Source organism: Lathamus discolor, chromosome 3 (assembly GCF_037157495.1).
Source record: "Lathamus discolor isolate bLatDis1 chromosome 3, bLatDis1.hap1, whole genome shotgun sequence".
NCBI lineage: Eukaryota > Metazoa > Chordata > Aves > Psittaciformes > Psittacidae > Lathamus > Lathamus discolor.
The window spans coordinates 114,194,126-114,213,756 of record NC_088886.1 but is presented as its reverse complement, the minus strand read 5'-3'; the positions used below and the strand labels follow the sequence as shown (position 1 = coordinate 114,213,756).

The following is a 19,631-nucleotide window of genomic DNA, read 5'->3' as shown; positions in this document are numbered from 1 at the left end:
TTCTTAGTGCAGCTGGGTAATGCTGTTAGGTTCTTACAGAACACTGCTTTTCGTTGGCAGGGATAGCCCCTGGTTTACTTTGACAAAAATATGGAGCTCTTTTAAACTGAAGCATCTTCATGTATGTGTGTAACAGAGCATATACACTTCAGCCACACACCCAACCACCTCTTCAGCAGAGCCCAGGTTCCTTTAAAAGTTCAATAGCTCCTCACTTGGGAACCTTATCACCAGTCTAAGAATTTTAACTGACCTAAACTTTTTAATTTTTTAATTTCTCTTCCCCCCTTCTCCACCATGGACTTTTGCAATACCTCAGTTTCCCCCTTCTTCCAGGAGGGACCAGCTGCTCAGGTACAAATTCATTCACAGAAAAGGATACAGGATAACCCCATAAGAAGCTTTTGGGATCAAGACCCAGATGATGAGCTGTATCACAAGACCCCCCAATTTTAAAAACACACACTCATAGTAACTGAACTTCTGAAAAATATCACTTCCCTCTTGTACCCAACCAAAATCAGCCTCGCACTTTATAGAGAACTAAAAAAAAAAACCAAAAAAAAAACCATCCAAAACCAACAGCATTACCCAGGAAAAATCACTACAGATTAAATATGTAGCTCTAAAATCTTTGAAATACACTAATAAAAAAAAAAACCTTACTAAGATATAGCGCAAAAATATAACAACATATGCCAATAGCTATATTTTCAGTGCACTGGGGGGGGGGGGGGAAGTAAGGGGTGGGGGAAGGAGGCATATTAGTTTACCTTTTTAAGACTCCTGGACAGAATCCAAAGAATTGGGTTCAATCCTCAACTAGGTCATATTTTTTTCTCTCATTAAAATATTTGACTTATACTGGCAATGTTCTCTGAAGATTTAACTCTAGACTTTGAAAAAGATAAATAGTTTCTTTAACAACTACAGCTGTTTAAGTCTCATAATTTGATGGTTGCTAGTTGCCTTCACAAGAAGAGGCTGTTGGTCATCCTCAGTATGTCTCTTTTTTGCCCACACAACACACAAACACACATAGAAAACTCCAGCAGGGCAAGTCAACAGCATATCACAAGGCAACTGGTGGTCACATGCAATGCTATTTTTGCTAAAGGCATAGAAATTCTGCATCTTTACATTCCTATCTGCTCAAGCTGTTTTATCAAAACCCAAACTTTCTTGCTGGGAAACTGTTCTCTCTTTGGTACCTTTTTTGCCAAAATCCAACTGTAACAACAAAAGTTTATAAACAATGAAAATTCCAGCTGCTTGACATCAGCAATGTGAAGCTTTCACTTCACACTGATACAAATATTTACCCTGAGCTCTGGCAAAGCTTTCCTTGCCCATGTCGCCCTTAATCATACATTTTTCCTTGATTGAGTTATGCTTTCCAGTACGTGATTTGCTCTGGTTTACTTTTTAACACATCCCAGAGGCTTCATCAAAATCAGCTCTGTACAGGCCATGTCATTTGGTAGCTGCCAAACATGCTATTCAGAAGGACCTTGGCAAATAGCAAAACAGTGTCTTTCTCTAACTGCTCTAATAAATGTGTTTGTTCTTTTCTGACCACCATTTATTTTTTCAGATCCCACATATCCATAAAGCAATGAGCCAAGAAAGTAAGCAGAAACACACTCATTTTCCCTTTAATCTACTCCCTTGAGGCAATATGTTGAGTTCTCTTACAGACACCTTATAGCTAAGAAGCTGCAAACTATCAATGACTCACTTTTTATTATTATTTATGAGACAGAAAGGTTATTATCAGAGGGAGTAATAATAAAGAATCACACTGTTGCTGTTTTAATACTTGCAAAACTAAATATACAGGAGTCAAAGCAAACATACATCTACCTGAACAAATGGGATCACCACAGACTATTTTGACAATTATAATACGTTCTTCCAAAAGAAATAAAAATTGACAGCTTTCTCAGTTACATTTGTATAAAGCCAAGTGCAATAAGGAAGAAAATCTCATCCTCAGTAGCTAAAATGGAGAGGAGAAATTTATTTCAACCTAAAATATTAATCAAAATAGTTTTCTTTCCTTTCCCTTTTGATGCCACTCCACATCCTGCTTTTCACTGGGAGGAGGAAAACAAAGACAAAAGATGTTGCAGAAATTTGAGCCCTGGGCAGAAGTTATTGTAACTTTGGCTCACCTTGTCTGCAGGGATGATCATAGACCGGTCTCACTGAAGCAAGATGGGAGTTCTGCTACCAACTTGAACAGTCTTTCATTTGGAATGTGTATTTACTTGACATAGTTGGCTGTAAATATGATTAAACACAGATTGAGACAAACTTCTTGTTTGTACATTTTTCCCCCTCAATGTCCATTTCATAATTACTTTTCTTTCCCAGAACTTAGTCTGACATTATACTTTCAAGAAGAAACAAGGAGTTAATTGTTACTAAAACCAAAACAAACAAGCATTTGCAAAAATAAACTTTTTGATGCTTAAAAATCAAATCTAATACCCGAGCCCATGCTCAGTATACTACCACATGATCTGAAATCAAATCAAATTTACACTGTTGATCCATAGTACAAGTAAATCAAATGTATGAGTCTGCTCCCAACTCTTCTCTAAGATGGATGAGTCATCCTTGGGCAGAGACAGATAAACTGTACCTGAAGCAGTTCTGAACCATTACATGTAACTAGCAGCCCATCAAGTAAATGAGTGACATTTACAGGTTTCAAATAAAGAGAAATGTGAGGTTTACATTAATTAACAAAAATGAGGGTCAAGGATGAAAACAAAGAACTCGTAACCCACATGAAAAATAAACTCCTCCCAAATTTATTTACCATTTCAAGAACATTTTGATGCATACATTACATGACTTAGGGTCACATAATCATTAGGGTGCCAGATAAGTTATTTGAAACACAAACACTTCAGTTCTGAATTCCAAGGACAATTCTTTTCTCCTTTCCCTCTCATCCCTCACTCCCCCCCCCTTCCCCCCCCCCCCCCCCTTATCTAAAGTTTGTTTACTACTGGTGTTTCACATCAAAACTAAGAAAAATTAGATAAAAAAGTCACACTAGGTCAGGTCAAAACTACACAGTAGATTCATAAATTGTCATGTAATCTTTACCTAAAGATTAAATACTTCAATAAAACATTAATCCTATGAGAATTTAAGTATTTAGGATTTAATTGAGAAATTGTTCTTAGTTTATGTAAGAAAAAAATATATTGAAATATATATATATTCGTAAGTCCTGTGACCCTGGCATCAGCTACAGTTTACCACTAGGGCTTTTAGGAGAAGTGGCAAAAAGAAAAGCAATCTGGGATGACTTTTCTATAGCAATTTGTTAAGCAAATGACAGATTCACACTTCAAGCTGGTCACTGCACATGACTAGAGTACAGCATCTGCAGTGAATTTTCACCTCTGGCTGAAGGAGAAGAAACATCCAGGGTGGCCCCTTTTCCAGTCCCAGCATGGCAGGAATAAAGATGACTGATGCTTGTTATGAAAATCAAATTAGAAAAATCAATCTGAAAAATTTAGAGTACAGATCGAATTTAATCTCTCACATTTTGCTACTATGTCCCAGCTAAATCTAACATTTGCATTACCTAGCTTCAGTCTTTAAACAGAAAATATTTTGAAGTTGCTAGGTACATGCTGAGTGTTTTGAAATCCTTTAGTAAAACCACATTTTAATGTCAAAGTCATTTAGGAACCTAACACACACACACATATATATGTAACAAATAGAGGTATATTAAAATTTTATTCCAGAATCACATTAGGGACATTTTGCTATTTATATTAATGCAGTATGACAGGTATCCAATAATTGTACATGATGCGGCTGCTGTCAGCCTTACATACATGTGTTTTCACGGCTTGAGTTTTGGGGTTCATTTAGAAATAAAAATATCCTGACCTGATACTAGGCTGCCAGAATTCCCCCAAAGCAACTGGAGAAATTAATTATCAGAAAGAGCTAAAATTTAAAAAACATAAACACCAAAAAAATAAAAAAAGTCCCAAAACACAGCAACATAGCACATTGGCTATGTCTCAGAAACAAGTGATGTTTCCTTTACCTAACAACGTATGAACATAGAATCATAGAATAGTTAGGGTTGGAAAGGACCTCAAGATCATCTAGTTCCAACCCCCCTGCCATGGGCAGGGACACCTCTCACTAAACCATACCACACAAGGCTTCATCCAACCTGGCCTTGAACACTGCCAGTGATGGAGCACTCACAACCTCCCTCAGCTGGTCATTCTGAACACCCTCCATAGTCAATGGGAAGAAAAAGGTGCCTCTAGGAAGTAACTTATTTAACTGCAAGGAAGAATGGTAGAGCTCAATTCAGCTACCAAAACCAAATTATCCATGGGTCCTTCAAATTACGTGACACAGGACATTTGGAGCACACAACCACCAGAACTTGAAGCAGGAGCCTAGACAAGAACTTCTCATTAGACAGGTAATTGTGGCCAGTCCACCTCCAAAATGCATTATATTAGCCACACCTTAGAAGCCAATATTCTCTCCGTTGACCACCAAAGTACCCCAGATGACTAGCTTATTTATAGGCATTCACAGTACAAAGAAGTGAAGGCAGGGAGATGAAACCTAATCCCATGCAAAACACACAACATGTCACAACAAACTGAACTGCAAAGGAAATGGGAGTTTCACATGATCTTCCAGTAATAAACTCAGATGATTAATAAGCAAAGAAAAATATACACGAATTAAATCTTTCTGCAGATTAAAAATGGTAGTTCAAATGTACCACCAATAATCCAACGAGAGATTTACCATCACCACTTGCAAAGTACTCTGATTTCTAGAATGCATCCTATCAGCAGTCACTGATCAGGGGAAAACCAGAAAAACACCACAATGAATGGCTGAGACACAGAAGTAGAAGCCACATGCTTTATTTCTCAATATACTGACATTGAAATTTCTAAAGTCACAAGTAAAATTAACAATTTGGACTGAAATCACCTTCCAATGCCTCCAATGCTCTTTTGTCTCCAATTCTGTTGGAGTATAGATTTAAAAAAAAAAAAAATCTAAAACCCTTCAATGTGTTTGACCACATTGAGGAAAATAACAAAACTGTACTCAGATGCCTTTGTTGAATCAGTCATGTTTTACATAAGCTGCTTTCAGTCAACAAAATTGTTAAGTCAAAATAGTCAGGAAACTGTTATTTTAGTCTTACATGCTTATGAATTCAAAGCTTTTTAGTAACTGGAGTGACAAAAATGTCATATTGACTCCAACATCCAAATTTAACTATGGATTTCAATAACTGCTCTGAAGAATTTACTGAAGTTTGATGCACCTGATGCAACAAATGACACAGCTATTCTTCACATATGTTATGTACTTCTTCCAACAGCCTCTATATATTTCTTTACCTCTCAAACTCAAAAAAGTCTCCTGCCTCTTTACCTGTTCCCTCAGTGTTTGTAACTTCTTCCTAGTATTGAAAAAAGTAGATGTTTTTCTCCTTCATCTGAAAACACTGACTTATTTTTCCTCCTGTGTTTCCAAGACCGCAAGAACTACTGTGGAACTGGGCAACTATGCTGTTCTTTTCTTATTAGTTAATTTTTTTCCCCCACCAGTGTCAACAGGAACATTAACTGCTCTAGCAGTTCTGTTTGTCATTCCAGGTGCAGAGTCAGTAGAGGGAGCGCAAGAGCCCAAAGAAAAATGTTAAAAGAGCTACCAAAAAATCCTTACTGAATATTCAGTCATCATTATTTGTGCTGGGGGTGGGGGAAAGGTATTTTCTTGAATATGCCTATCTCACCAGGTAACAAATGCTTAAAAATTCTGCATGACAATCATATTGCTCTGAGGAAAAAAAAAAAAAAACAAACCAACCCCAAACATTTAGCAGTATAGAATAAAAAGCTGGAAAGCACTCTCTCACCAAGCAGAAAAACAACTTTCTTAAAATAGGCATTTTAATCATAATGCTGAATTACTTCCTATTTTAGTAACTGCCACAAATTATTTCTGACCACATTCAGTGCATAGCTTGTAATAAAATATAATGATCACAGCATAATTCATCAGGATTCACCAAAAGCTACAGTTCTGTTGAGACCTTGGTTAAAATTTTGTTTATTACATAACTGAAAATAAGACAACTTTCTTGGGTTCTGATTCTGTAATTAAACACAGATCTCAATCCAGGTTCCTCCAAAATTTGCTGAATTCCCAAAGTTTTTCAAGAATCCCTCACATCTGGCTGCTGGAAATCTCTGGACTCAGCTTGAGAGAACTTGCAGCTATTTATGGGTTTTTATCAAAACTATGGGAAATTCAATTATTTTTCATGGTTTTGGCTTGCTATCAAATACAACACTGCATTTCTAAGTGTGCCTCATTTCAACTTTTCAGTTTTATTTGAACCTCAAAGTAAGATCAAAAGGAACCAAAGTCTTTTCTTATATTGTTGAATGTAAATCCAGAGTAATCACGCTGATTTTATTGGTGCTATTCCAGTGTTACGCTGTTTCAAATGAAAACTTTCACATGCATTTCAAGGCTGAGGGTCAAAAAAAAACCAAACCAAACCAAACAACAAAAAAAAACCCAACCCAACACCCCCCCCCAAAAAAAAAAAAAAAACAAAAAACAAACAAACAAACAAAAACAAACCACCAACACTTTCCACGAATCCTTGCAAACCGCCAAACTGAACATTCTTCCCATTACTGTGTATAAGTCTGTGTTACACTTTGGGGTACAAAATCCTTTGAGAGGACTGAGCACAGTTACATATCTAAACATATGCAAGACTACACTCTTCCATGTCATCTCACGTTAACTTACATAAAATTCTGTTCATTAGTCATGACTGAAAGTTGTCTGAAGACCCAGTTACTCATTTGGAACAGCTTTAATACCCCACTCTAGATTCATTTTCCCAGAGTATAAGATCCACCAAAATATCTTACTGCTTTATTTTTACTTCCTATCCAAATCAACCAATTCTCTGTAAAACAGAAGATACTAATCTTTTGCTTCTTACATTTTCACACATAAAATATGGAGTACTATGGTTTTGAAGAATAGCAGGAATACAGAAACAAGAAAATAAAAGAATATGAAAAATTGCAAAAAACACAAAACCTCTCAACTTTGCACATTACGTCTAGTACTCAGTAAAGTTCTGGAGAGCTGCCCTATAAAGCCAACTGATTATTTCCTTATATACTGACACACATCCCATGTCCAAAGATACGCATTTCACCATTTAAAAAACAGCGATACCTTCCAGTCCTTCCATCTTCAGAAGGTTTTCATCTGGCCACAGAGTATGCCAGCAAAACTTTTCTTCCTTGTGCTCTTGATGGATCATTCCAAAATCAGAGCTCAAATATACGAACTCAAGGGTAGGCCTCACAGGAAAGTCCAACTAAGCATTCAGAAGAAAAGAAAAAGGAAAAAACAATCTTCCGGAATATTTGAATACCTTAGCATTGCCAAAGACCATGAAAATGCCTAGCAGTACCTTTCATACAAATTCCTGCATTTTATAAGCTGGCTATCTACGGTCTTAACAGCTACCATAGGACTTCAAGAAATCCCCATGTAGTGTTTTAATATTCTTTTGAATTGAGTTACTGCACTGCTCAGACTGTATCTTTTTTTCATTCATGAATTATTTTCTTCTGCTGTCTATTTCCCATCTCATGTGAGGCGCAGCTAATATTTGCTTATCTATATTCAAATATTTATTTATATACATTCAGCAAGTATGAATCTGCAAGACTGTCATTAAAGCACTATATTTCTTGCATTTGTTTATAAGCAGGGACCCATTCTGAAAGGTCAGAGTGTATTAACAGCGTGTTTATTGTCTTCCAATTAGCTCTATATCACATTTGTGCAGCTGAAAGTTATCCTTCTGATAGCTAAGCTTTGCAAAAATCAAGCTCATTATATACATCATGTTATTATCATTATTTCTTACACAACCCACAAGACTACCTTGTCTTATCTAGGTCATTACCTTTAAGTAAAGATTCCTGTGAGCTTATTCCTTATATTAGGGTTCTAGTGGAGATTTACATCTACAGACTGGAGATGCACAATTTCAGGTACTTTCAATTTTCTGCTGTCACAGCATGACACCAACACCTGCAAGAAACTGACTTTCTGAAAATGATGGCTAAAGAGTTTTATGAAAAATAAGCTCCTCTCCAGGAGTCCAAAATTAGCACCCAGAAATTGAGACCCATAAAGTGATTTAAAATATCATTGTTTTATACATTCAGTGAATAAACTGTTTACATACCAAAATGAAAGCAGAGATAGAATTCTGCCTGATAAATCCTACCTACACTAAACTATATTTTATATAATTAAACTAAAAGAACCAGATAATAACTATTTCTGAGTTACAGAAGACTCAGAAAAGCCTTGCTTAGAGAACAAATTTCAATATTATTTTTATTACAAATAAGACTATAGTATCAACATTTAAAAATGCTAAACCAAGAACATTGAGGCATCACTGATTATAGCAGTATCCATCTACACAGGATACCTTTGTAAAATACATGAGATGGCACTAATAAAGGATAGAGCTAATCTTACTTTATGGAGACTCAGAAATGCACAGTGCTGTACTACCATACTGTCAGGTAATCTACTGCCTTTTTAAATAAATCTAAATATTAGGTCTAGGAGGGATCAACCTGAGAAAAATGCTAAAATGTAACTGCTAAAGTTAATGCTTACTTAATACTTGCTTTTCTACAAGACTTAAAATGAAAAGGCTTTCCAACTATTATAAGATGTACAGTCTTAATCTACATTTCAATAAGATATTTAAAGGCAATGCTGAAACTGTCAAGGACCCTTTCTTAAGCCTGAGAGAGGCCTACAAAAGAATGCTGACAGTTTCATTTTCTGTGACACGGAAGCATTATTTTATCAAGAAAATGTTATTATATTCATACTCATTCTAGCACTTCTCTTTGCGGACTCTCCAAACCCCCAGATGTATTTGGTAGCACAAATTCTACAGTACCATTTGTGCTGTCGGGAGCCCTTAAGATAAAGGTAGATGAAGAGATTAGCATAAATGTATGTTCTTCTGTCAGTTTTTTATGCAGAAAGGCTAAAAATGAAACTAGAATGAAGCTTCCCATAAACTGTAAATTTAGTCTACAAAAGTGTCATTCAACCTGTTGTTTTCCTGTTGGGAGGGGGAGGGGCAGGTGGATTAAAAAACAATCTAGAGGGCTTTTGGAAGAGATCGCCATTGTTACGATTCACGTATATCATTACATTAACATATATATTCTTGCTAAATATGATTTTTATATTTTTACTGTTTTAGTTTTTGTTGTAAACTTTTTTAAAACAGCATATGAAGCACCTTGTTAAATTATCTCTTTCATTAATAACATGGCTCCAGCTAGAAAAAAGCTTTTATTCTTGTGTGAATGTATACATACGAACCATAAACAGTTTTTAATTAGTCACATGTGGATTCAAATGCAGACTTGTATGCCATAAACCAGCACTGAAGTGTATAAGAAACTGTCAGTCAGATCAAAAGTCAATCCAGAATCATCCCATTTGCAGAGCTGAGATGCTGTCACAGTTAGTTAGCCATAAATGTTTAAAACAGCAACCAAACTTTTATTTTAATTGAGCATGAGTTGAAAGGCTGCACACTTTGATGTCTTTGCTTTTATCATTTGTATATAGCTAAAAACAGCAGGGTTTTTTGTTGGTTCTTTTTTCTTCTGCTAGAAATAGGAGACATTACTTCTTATTGAAAATATACAGGTAGGTCAAGCTGTATTTGTGGAGCCAACGTATGGTTTTCAATCATGCGTGTAATCACTTGCAGCACTGGTCCTCAAAAGCGCAATTACAGTAGTTTCTCATTACTATTTAACCTTTTCTTCCTGTCGATTGTTGACCAAATCATAAAAAAATGCATCTTTGGAATATTATCTGGAATGAGATTCTACATCTCTTAGGGAAACTGATCCCAAGGACTTTAACAGCACTGTCATTTTTCAATCCTCTAATTTTTCAGGAGGGGAGAGGGCAGCAGAGCCTGTTTGCAGGAAGCGCATTTGAGCAGATGCCTACAATCTGAGAACATGTTAACAGAAACTTGAGAGGCAGCAATGAAAAGTCCAGGCTTAATCTCATTACAGAAACACTCTGTCTGTTATATGAGGGAAATACACACAAAATGCCAGTAGGGTGGAGGAAACAAAGCAAAGGAACCCCCCACCACAATTCAAGGCAGAGCACAAACACACCCAATGCAGGGTGTCCCAGAACCACCCTCCTCTTTTGCAGGAGACAAAAAAAACCCCTCATGCAACATAAAAGTTAACATTGTAACGTTCACATCTCCCACTTCAGTGGGGCCACAAAAAACCAACCAACCACCAAAAAAAACACAAGCTCTTACTACCTTCAACAGGACCCGACAGGATTCCCAAAATCCATCACCTCCGTGACAGTCTTTGCCTATGCTGGATAATCCAGGGCTTAAACTTAATTTACGGTGTCACAGCAGGGCTGAGGCTGGGCAATATCACTGTACGCACACCTGGATTTGGTGCTCTACAAGTACGACTGCACACAAACCTGTATCAAAAGCTATGCTGACTGCACCAACATGTGCATGAAAAGGAGGGGAGGTAAAGGGGAAGCAAGGAGACACAGTCTCCTCAACAACGCAGGGACATTTCTCCCTTCCTGTGCTGAGCAACACATCTTGGATAGGACAGAGCCTGCGGACCTTGTTCTGCACCCTGGTGTCACAGTGGAAGCCTCGTTACAGTTGTATCAACTGAAGAAAACCCAGGCAGATAAACTTACTGCACAGGATGCATGGCCAATTGGCTTTAATTACTATAGAATTTAGCAACAGGGCAGACCCACTAACAAGCACATCTCTGATGAACTGGCTCCTCCTGTACTTTCTGCAGCACTATCTGCTGCAGATAGTATATATAGGAATATATAATAGTATATATAGGAATATAACACTACATCCCCAGGGACAGAGGTGAAAATGCTGTCCCTGAGGACAGCCACCCTCCTCCAACCTCCACTGAAGTTCTTGCTCCCAGAAATCCCTCATCACTCATGTGGTACAGCACCTGTTTAAGCTTCAACTCTTTCTCCCGAGACAGGAATTTATTGCAATCTGAAGAAAGCAGCTTCAACATACTCGTGAATGGAAGGAGAAATTTAAGAGGGAATCCCAAGGCAGCTATTCCTCATCCTGGAATTGCAACCTGTATTTTGTGCCAAAACTTAGATGGGTGTATATGTAACCAAATCATTACCAGACCTAACCCATGCTGACAGAAAAAAAAAATTTAACCAAAGTCACAAGAGGGACTAGCAACTGGAGACACCAGGAGAGGAAGCAGTGCACAATCTATCCTTAAGTCTTCATAGAAGACACTTGACAAGGCAACAGCTTCTCTTAACATAAGTTACCATAAAGTTTCTATAACTCTAAGGTCACACCCGAGACCAAGAAACCATTGTGTTAGGGACTGCATGAAAACATGCTAAGGCACAAATTCAAGTACCTAAACTAACAGATTGGAAAGGATTGAGAAAATTATGACTTACTATCAGATGAGGAAAAGGAGACCTATTTTGTTCTTTTTTTTTCCTTAAAGGAGTACAGTAACTCCACTGCTTCCAACATGAGATAAAGCAATCTTTGATCGTTTGTCCAAGGATGCCCTAGAAATCCACAGCAAACCCGAGAACTGTACACAGCCAGATGTCCATTCATAACACCATTCTAACTCCCAGTGTTAGTTAAAAGGTGATTAGACAGGGTCTCCTCAAACATTTTTCACACTGAAACAGTACCCAGTATACTCCCTTCAGATATACTGCATCAGGGCTTCTCTCCCTCCCTCCTGCCCTGCTGGATGGGGGGCTAGATATACTGGGCATATCGTGGCAGTGTGGAAGGTAGTAGTTTATACAACTTAGCTTTAGCCTGAAATTAAAAAAAGGCTGCAGGATCTGTGGGAAAAGCAGTGATTGTGGCCATTATTTTTCTCTTTTATAGTGCTACCTTTTAAACTACGCTTGAGATCTTTGTTGTTGTCTAGTACCCTGTGGCACTGGCCTGGCGTGATGAGACTTCAGTGAGATACAGAACATAAAAGCATACACTGTAAGTGTGATGAATTGCAATGACAGGGTTGGGTTGGAGGTAACTTGTGAATGATCTAGTGAATTGAAAATGCCTGCATGCTCTGCCTAGTAGCAGTGAAAAGAGAATATGGGCAGTGCCAGTTGCATGCTACAGGCAGGAGCCTTGCTGAGAACACAGGAGAAACACACCATACCTTATTAACACACCCAGCTTCTCAATGAGCTCTTTGGAAAACAAATATATAGCATCAGCAATCAACCATATTATTATTAATAATGCAGTTAAAATGTGTGGAGGAGGTGAATTTGGTATGAATCCAGCATTTGAATTATGTAGTATTAAAATGAAAATCTCTGCTTAGGTACCCAGAGAACACAGACGTTGCTATAAAAACCCAATACGCAGCATACAAAGGCATGCAACTAAAACCCAGCTCAAGTCATGAATAAAAACAATGCAATAATTCCTTTGCACTCTACAGCATCTTTCAAAAATCATTCTGCATGCACTCCCTGGTAAATACAACATCTTTGCAAAATAGATGAGAAACAGTATCCTGGTTTTCAGGGTAGGAAGCAGAGTCAAAAATAATCCCGCACCCCTTCATCGACGGAAGATTATTGATCACAGCACACTACTATCATGACATACTACCTTTACCTGGCATTTTAGCATAGCCTTTGAGATGGGGGTCTCTTCAATTCCTCCGAAAGGAGGAACACCAAAGTAGCTTTCCTTTCCCTAGGCCATTGAAACCATGACGCTGAGCTACCATACATACTCTCTTCCTTTATTTTTCTTTCATTTTGTCACCTCCCCTTATGAGTTTCATTTCCTTATTTGCATAAACCTACAAGAGTAAAACCGTATAGTTTCTGTGATTAAACAGATCTCAGTTCAAATCAAAATTTGCATTTATCATCACAGAGCTCATGGTGACACACTATGATAGAAAACTACAAATTCACAAAAAAAGCAGTTTTTGTTACAGTTACTTTCCTGAAAATTCGGTTAAAAACAGGCTAAAACCAAAACACAGTCATTATGCTCCAGTGTTTGCTGCCCCCCACTCTCCCAAATGTAAAAAAGCAATAGCATGGGATAAAACACAGCTTATATGTTATTACTGTTATAACTTATACAGATCTTCTTTATGGCGTGTCATGTTCAGGACCTGATTTTCAACTTATTGCACCACTGTAACACTTGAGATATTTTTCAATAAAAACTGAAGTATAAAAATGAGAAATCCACTTCTAGCCTAGAATATCAACTCAGACATTCATTATTCCAAATGAACCCCTACCCCAAAACACTTCTCTTGATAAGCTTTTCCTGGAGCACAAATAAAGCACTGCAACTCCAGGGAAGGTCTGGTATTTAACAACAATCTAATATCATGTATGTGTGTGTTATATTTTCCCAAAGTTGTTTGACACCTTTACATTCCCTCCACCCAACAACCAATAGGCCAATATCCTCCTTAAAACTTAAATACTATAGCTTTTCCTCTATTTAACCACTACTGTGGGATTTAAATGACTTCCAGACATAATTTTAACATTGGCTCACTTTAGATTGAGGCCTCTTAATACTTTACCCCTAATCTTTTTCCATTCTGCTGCTGATAACCTCATCCCAATATATGGATGAACTCTGTTCAGGTCCTTCTATTTGATCTGCGAGATACAAGTTTACCTGTTTTCAACTTTAAACCTGTTGTTCAAAAGCCGTTTTAAAGAATATTCATCTAAACCATGCAATCTGTAAGCAATAGCCAAATAATGGTTTCATTATTCGACAGAGTGCTTGCCTTGAAGAAACACTATTACTAGGTACCAAACAGCTATTGCCTTTTCTCTTGACCTAAAGTTAAATTATATATTCCATTATAAACTAGAGAAAAGTAAACACTGGTAGACAGTGATTTAAACAACAAAGAAACACTAAAGAAACACCAAAAACACTTGATGCCTTATTTTGTTGAGGCACTCTAACATAAGCAGCTTTATTCCCTCTCAGGGGAGCACAGGGCTCCCATCTTTACCTGTGTATGCATTTCTTGTGAGCACAAGACATAGAGATCTCTGTCATACAGCTGTAAATGGAGATTTCAGCTAGGTGTTTGCCTTCCACATAGATTGGCAAAAGGAGGAGAGAGCATCATGGACACTAAATGAAGAAAGTGTAATGAATTAAAATCCTCTGCCAAAAGTGGAAGATTCTGTGAATGCTACAACAGTTTTAGTCTAGCTTTACACACCAGATTTGAAAAGCAGGTACTTGCAAATGGAAGCTGAGTATAAAGGTATCTGCCAACCCTGAATAATGGGATTTACACCAACTGGGTGTCACACTTTTCTGTATGGGAAGAGGACCTTGAACACCACGCATCCTGCTGTTTTACCTTGTTCAATGTGCACAGTGCACTTGACCAGGTCACCAACTAAGACACCTACATCTCTGAAGGACACTGCTCACTATTTAGTTCCAAAATAAAATTATTTTCCATAAATTAATGGAACTAGAAAAAGTGAAAAAATAAAAAAATGCACACACAAACAAACAAAAAATCCCCAATATATACGTTGTGAAAATTTTCCCAGAAGAAATCACCTACAACCCTCGATGTGAGAAGACAATACCAAGGTTATACTATTAGTTCCTTCTGATTATTAGGGGCACAATTTACCCAGCGGGGATAGAGTCCATTTTTGAAGTAAGACCAGGAATAAGCAGAAAGTAGCCTTTATTTTCAGTACATTTACTGCTGATCAAATCTCTTGCATATGAAATCTAAACCCATACAACTTTTTTCCTTTCTTTTATTAACATATTTCAAGTTGATCTGGATAAGCCACTGAATTACTGAATATTTGTTCTAGCTAAACCTTTATACATTTCTAGACTGATCTGCTGGGAGGTTTTTCTGTTCTTATTTTTAAATTCAACATGCCTATTATGTGACAAACCCTTTATCTTCTCTACTCAAAATTTCTGACCTACGAATTGCTGTAAAATGAACAGTAATTTTTTTCTGCACTTTTTGTTATTATAAGCCAAAATATCTCATCCCTATTGATTAATGATGCTAATCGATGGCACTGACATCTGATTAACATCAAGAATGTGCCTTCTTTATTAAAAAAATTTGCTTACACTTGAACAAAAACATTATCCAGAAGTTATACTCCTGTATCTTACAATTTGAAATATTCTGTCAGGCAGAAAGGGAGAGAAAAATACGCTGGTGTTCCCCCACCACCTTGCTCTTCATACAGCTGATGAAAAGAAAAATATTTCCAGTTTTGCTATGCGTTCTGCTATAAACTTGTCACACATCTCTAATCATTTCTACTAAATGTGGCTACTAGTTTCAGTGACAGTTTTGTTGGGAGGAAAACATAACCTTAAGAAAAATAAAGCATGTTATATTAGTTTCTTTTTGAAAATTGTTATTGCTGCAAATAGGTCTCCATCAGAGAAGTGGAACACTAAGGAAACCATTTTGAGGAGGAGGATGTGAGGCATCTTATCACAGCAATGAGTGGGAGTGCATTTCCTTGTAGCTGCTGTAACAGTAGTGTTAATTCTTAACTAAAAGGCCACAATGATAACATCTAGAAAACGGCACAATGCTCTGTAATGTAATATTAATACTATAGTACAGGATGATAACCAGCTGCAAGCAAACCAAACTAATTTGTAAAAATTATATAGCCTCACTCTGCATTGCTTTAAAGTTCATAAAATTACAGAACACTTTGGGTTGGAAGAAACTTTAAAGACCACATAGTTCCAAACCCCCTGCCACGGGCAGGGACACCTTTCACTAGACCAGGTTGCTCAAAGCCCCATTCAACCTGGCCTTGAACACTGCCAGGGATGGGGCAGCCACAGCTGCCCTGTGCCTGTGCCTCACACGCCCACAATTTTTGAGTAACTTCTACCCACTACCTGATCAGTCAGTTTAAAGTCATTCCCTCTTGCCCTATCCCTACCTGCCCTGTAAAAAACCCCTCTCCAGCTTTCATGTTGGCCCATTTAGGCACTGGAACCTGCTCTAATGTCTCCTTGAAGCCTTTTTCTTCTCCAGGCTGAACAATCCCAAGTATCTCTCTCAGCCTGTCTCCATAGGAGAGGTGCACCAGCCCTCAGAGCATCTTCATGGCCCTCCTCTGGACAACTGATGAAAGCGTCAAACCAGGATTTTTTTTAAGCTGTATAGTTTTTGAGGTGTTTTTTTTTCTTTTGTTTTGGTTTGGTTTTCTATTTTTACGAGCATCTGAAGGAAGAAGAGATCTGCAAGGGGGAAGCTCCCAAATTGCCATTTCAAGTGTTTTGTTTTTTAGAATGTATTTGACTTCAAACAAAAGGAGAACAAGGAAAGTCTAAGTAGCACTCTCAAGTAAAAAAGGACAACTGGGAGGGCAGAATTTTGGTTGAAGATTTCTGTTACATCCTGTAGATCCAGTCTCCAGGCAGAAATGGGGTGAACGAGCCAAAACGCTGAACTCTATCAATGCCATTCTGGCTTTTGAATGAATGTGACAGTGAGAGGCTGTGGGAAGCAACTTAACACAAATGGAAAATTTGCAAGTGAAGAACTATAATAATCGTCTCCCATAACAGTCAGGTCAGGTTTCAAGGGGGTTTTGTTTGCTTTTTTGTTGGGTTTTTTTTTTCCTTCCCCCACTCTTGCTGAGTGCAGTTTAGCTGGCACATTTTGTTCAGGATACTTACGAGAATGACTAACAACTTGCTGCTACTGATAAATAGCTTAGGTCACTCAAGACTACAGCACAGACAAACAGCAGCCAGAGCCTCCAGTGAACTCCACTGATTGTCATGTATCTAGAAAAGAACTCAAGCAGTTATGGAAAATGTATGTTTTAATTATTTCCATGTCCACAGCTGCTGCAAATCATAAGTTCTCTGTTGAATTCAGTACAGCATAGCAGTTCCCCCATCTGGGAATAGCAGCTCTTTCCCTCCGCAGGCATACGCCTCCGTGCAACAAAACAGCTCTACCGCAGGCCTTCAGCACCCTTGTATCAAAGGCAAATGATACAGGGTTCAACCACCCCAGCAGAGTACCATACAGAGACAAATGTGCCACAGGTTAAGTATTTATCATGTAGTAGCAGCCCAGGTGCATCTCTTGAGATAGTCCATACCAGCTGACCCCACTTTCAGGGAACTACCAAAGAAAAGGCTAAAATTTTGCAAGCTCACATGCTAGCCTACCTTATCACAAGAAGTTTAGACTGCCAAAACCTTTACAATTTCTAGCATCACAGTCCCATGCTCTCTGCCCCAGCCAAAACTCAACAACAGAAATATTTTGTGTAACACATGCAGTTTAAAATACTATGGGTTTTTCCTCTGGTTGTAACTAGCACTTAGACTGGCTGATCTTTCTGAAATAGCCCCTTCATTCTGGTAGTAGTATAACACCATTAGCTCCCATCAGAAGCAGGCACTGCATCACATTCAAGAAAACAGTAACCCCCTGACCCAAGAGTCATCTCTCCTCTTGTCAAGCTGTACATTCCTATGGTGCTGCAGCTTCCCCACCTCTGTCACAGCAGAGCTCTTGTTCTGTTTACAGCTGACAAAATGATATGTAAACAGAGCATATCCCTCATTGCTACAGCACTTGGGCAAAACTAAGCAGAAATCAGGATTTTGCAACTTTTTCAAGTTGCAATTGAATTTAATGCCTTTTTCCATTAAACAATTAGTAGCAACCAGCATTAATACATTGAAACAAATTCCAAAGCCATTAGAAACTGCAAATTCATGCTGATATTTGATTCATCATTACATATCACTTGCATCCTATTTAGCAAAAACCAGATTAGATGTACATTACCATACTCATCTATATCGAAGCAGTCTACTGCAGGAAAATTAGAAGATCCGTCTAGAAGGGCAGGTTTGGTTTTCTTTCCTTTTGTTCAGGGCAAGAAACTCAAGCCTGATTTTTCTAGAGACCCCTTTCCCTGGATCTTCAGCTTCATACCCAAAGCTCTCCGCATTTCATTTATACTTTTGGCTGTACATTTTCCATTAAGAGTTGCAGCAATAAGCACTGTATCTCTGTTCACATTGGATTCAGCCAAAATGTCTTTAATATTTCAGTTTTTTAATTGACAAACTCAAGCTCACAATGAACACATTAAATTAACCTTTAAAGCAACACATCATAGAGAAACCTCAAGAAAGCACTTGGGAGCAGCCAGACAACTGAGCTGGGGCAGAGAAGTTCAGAGATCGGTGGTGATGTTGCAGAGGATGACAAGGGGGACACGGGAGGAGCCAGGGACTAAACCTAGCATGATCATAAGAAAATTTCCTAAAAGCCTTTTCAGCACTGCACAGACCAACTCCTGAGAGCCACTCAGCCAAAACCAAGCCTAGAAGCAAGAAACAGCCAACAAGTACACAAAAAACAATCATTTCTGCCATCCATGGCTACTGAAAGTTCTCTATTTCAGAATATTTCTGGTATCATTACAATAAAACCTGACTTTGCCAAATTTAAAGTCTTTTGGTCCCCTTTTGGTCCCACACACTAAAGAAGAAACCTGTGCAAGTTCACCACAAAATTCTGTCTCAAGGCCATACCACAGCTTCACAGCTCTCTGTATTATTAACACAGTAAAAGTTTAATCCAAATGCTCCAGAATAAGACCAACGACCACACTGAAATCCACATGATGCACCAAAACCATCAGAAAAAAGAAAGCTGCATCAAGCTTACCCTGACAAGCCATGAAGCTGCAAGTAACAGACAGTGAGATGGTGGCAGTGGCTCTCCAGGATCCTTTACACTCAGATGTTACGGGAATGTGCTGACACACAGGAGAGCTTTTTTAGCCATCCAAGAGCCACATATACAGCACTCCCTCCTTCCACAATACCTAGACTAGTTGCACTGGAGATGATAGCTAACTGCCCACCAGTAACCCCAGCCCCCAGCTGCTGCTCATACATTATCACTCCTTCAGGTGAGCAGCATCACCCTAGAGCCAGCCCCAGCCTGAGTCAGCCCATAGGCTTTTACTTCTGATGTACTTAATTTTGAGCTCCAGAGTATATTAACCACGTTTTCAATTCCATTAGCAGTCAGGTCTGCAAACAGTAAATGTCCTTCAGGTGTCTATAGAGCTTGAGAGGGTTTTAATTACCGTAGCTATAACAAAGTATTTTCATATTCTCCTAGTTTTTTATTGTTTTCCACTAGCAGTGACCTACTTAAAAGCAGGAATAATCCTTTTTAGATCAAATAAGGCCACAAGCTTTTCCTATGCAGTGCTAGCCTGATTCCTAGTTTATAATATAAAGAGTTGTGTATGAAGTACAACTGTTGAAGGGACCCATCTCCCTGAATAACACTGTAAAGACTTCTGTGCAATATACATCCAGC

The 19,631-nt window shown here is 38.1% G+C and overlaps 1 long non-coding RNA gene across 2 annotated transcripts in view; it reads right to left on the bottom strand.

Moving 5' to 3' along the window:
- LOC136011198 (uncharacterized) overlaps nucleotides 1-19,109 on the bottom strand; it is a 104,573-nt gene extending 85,464 nt beyond the window's left edge. The window contains exons 1-3 of one of the 2 annotated variants that reach the window (XR_010611280.1): nucleotides 18,966-19,109; nucleotides 2,175-2,283; nucleotides 1,887-2,096 (exon numbers count right to left, since the gene is read on the bottom strand). This is a non-coding gene — a long non-coding RNA (uncharacterized LOC136011198). Of the gene's footprint in view, nucleotides 1-1,886; nucleotides 2,097-2,174; nucleotides 2,284-18,965 lie in introns of those variants that run through there. The other variant, XR_010611279.1, reaches the window with a different exon arrangement.
- Nucleotides 19,110-19,631: the final 522 nt, after the last annotated feature.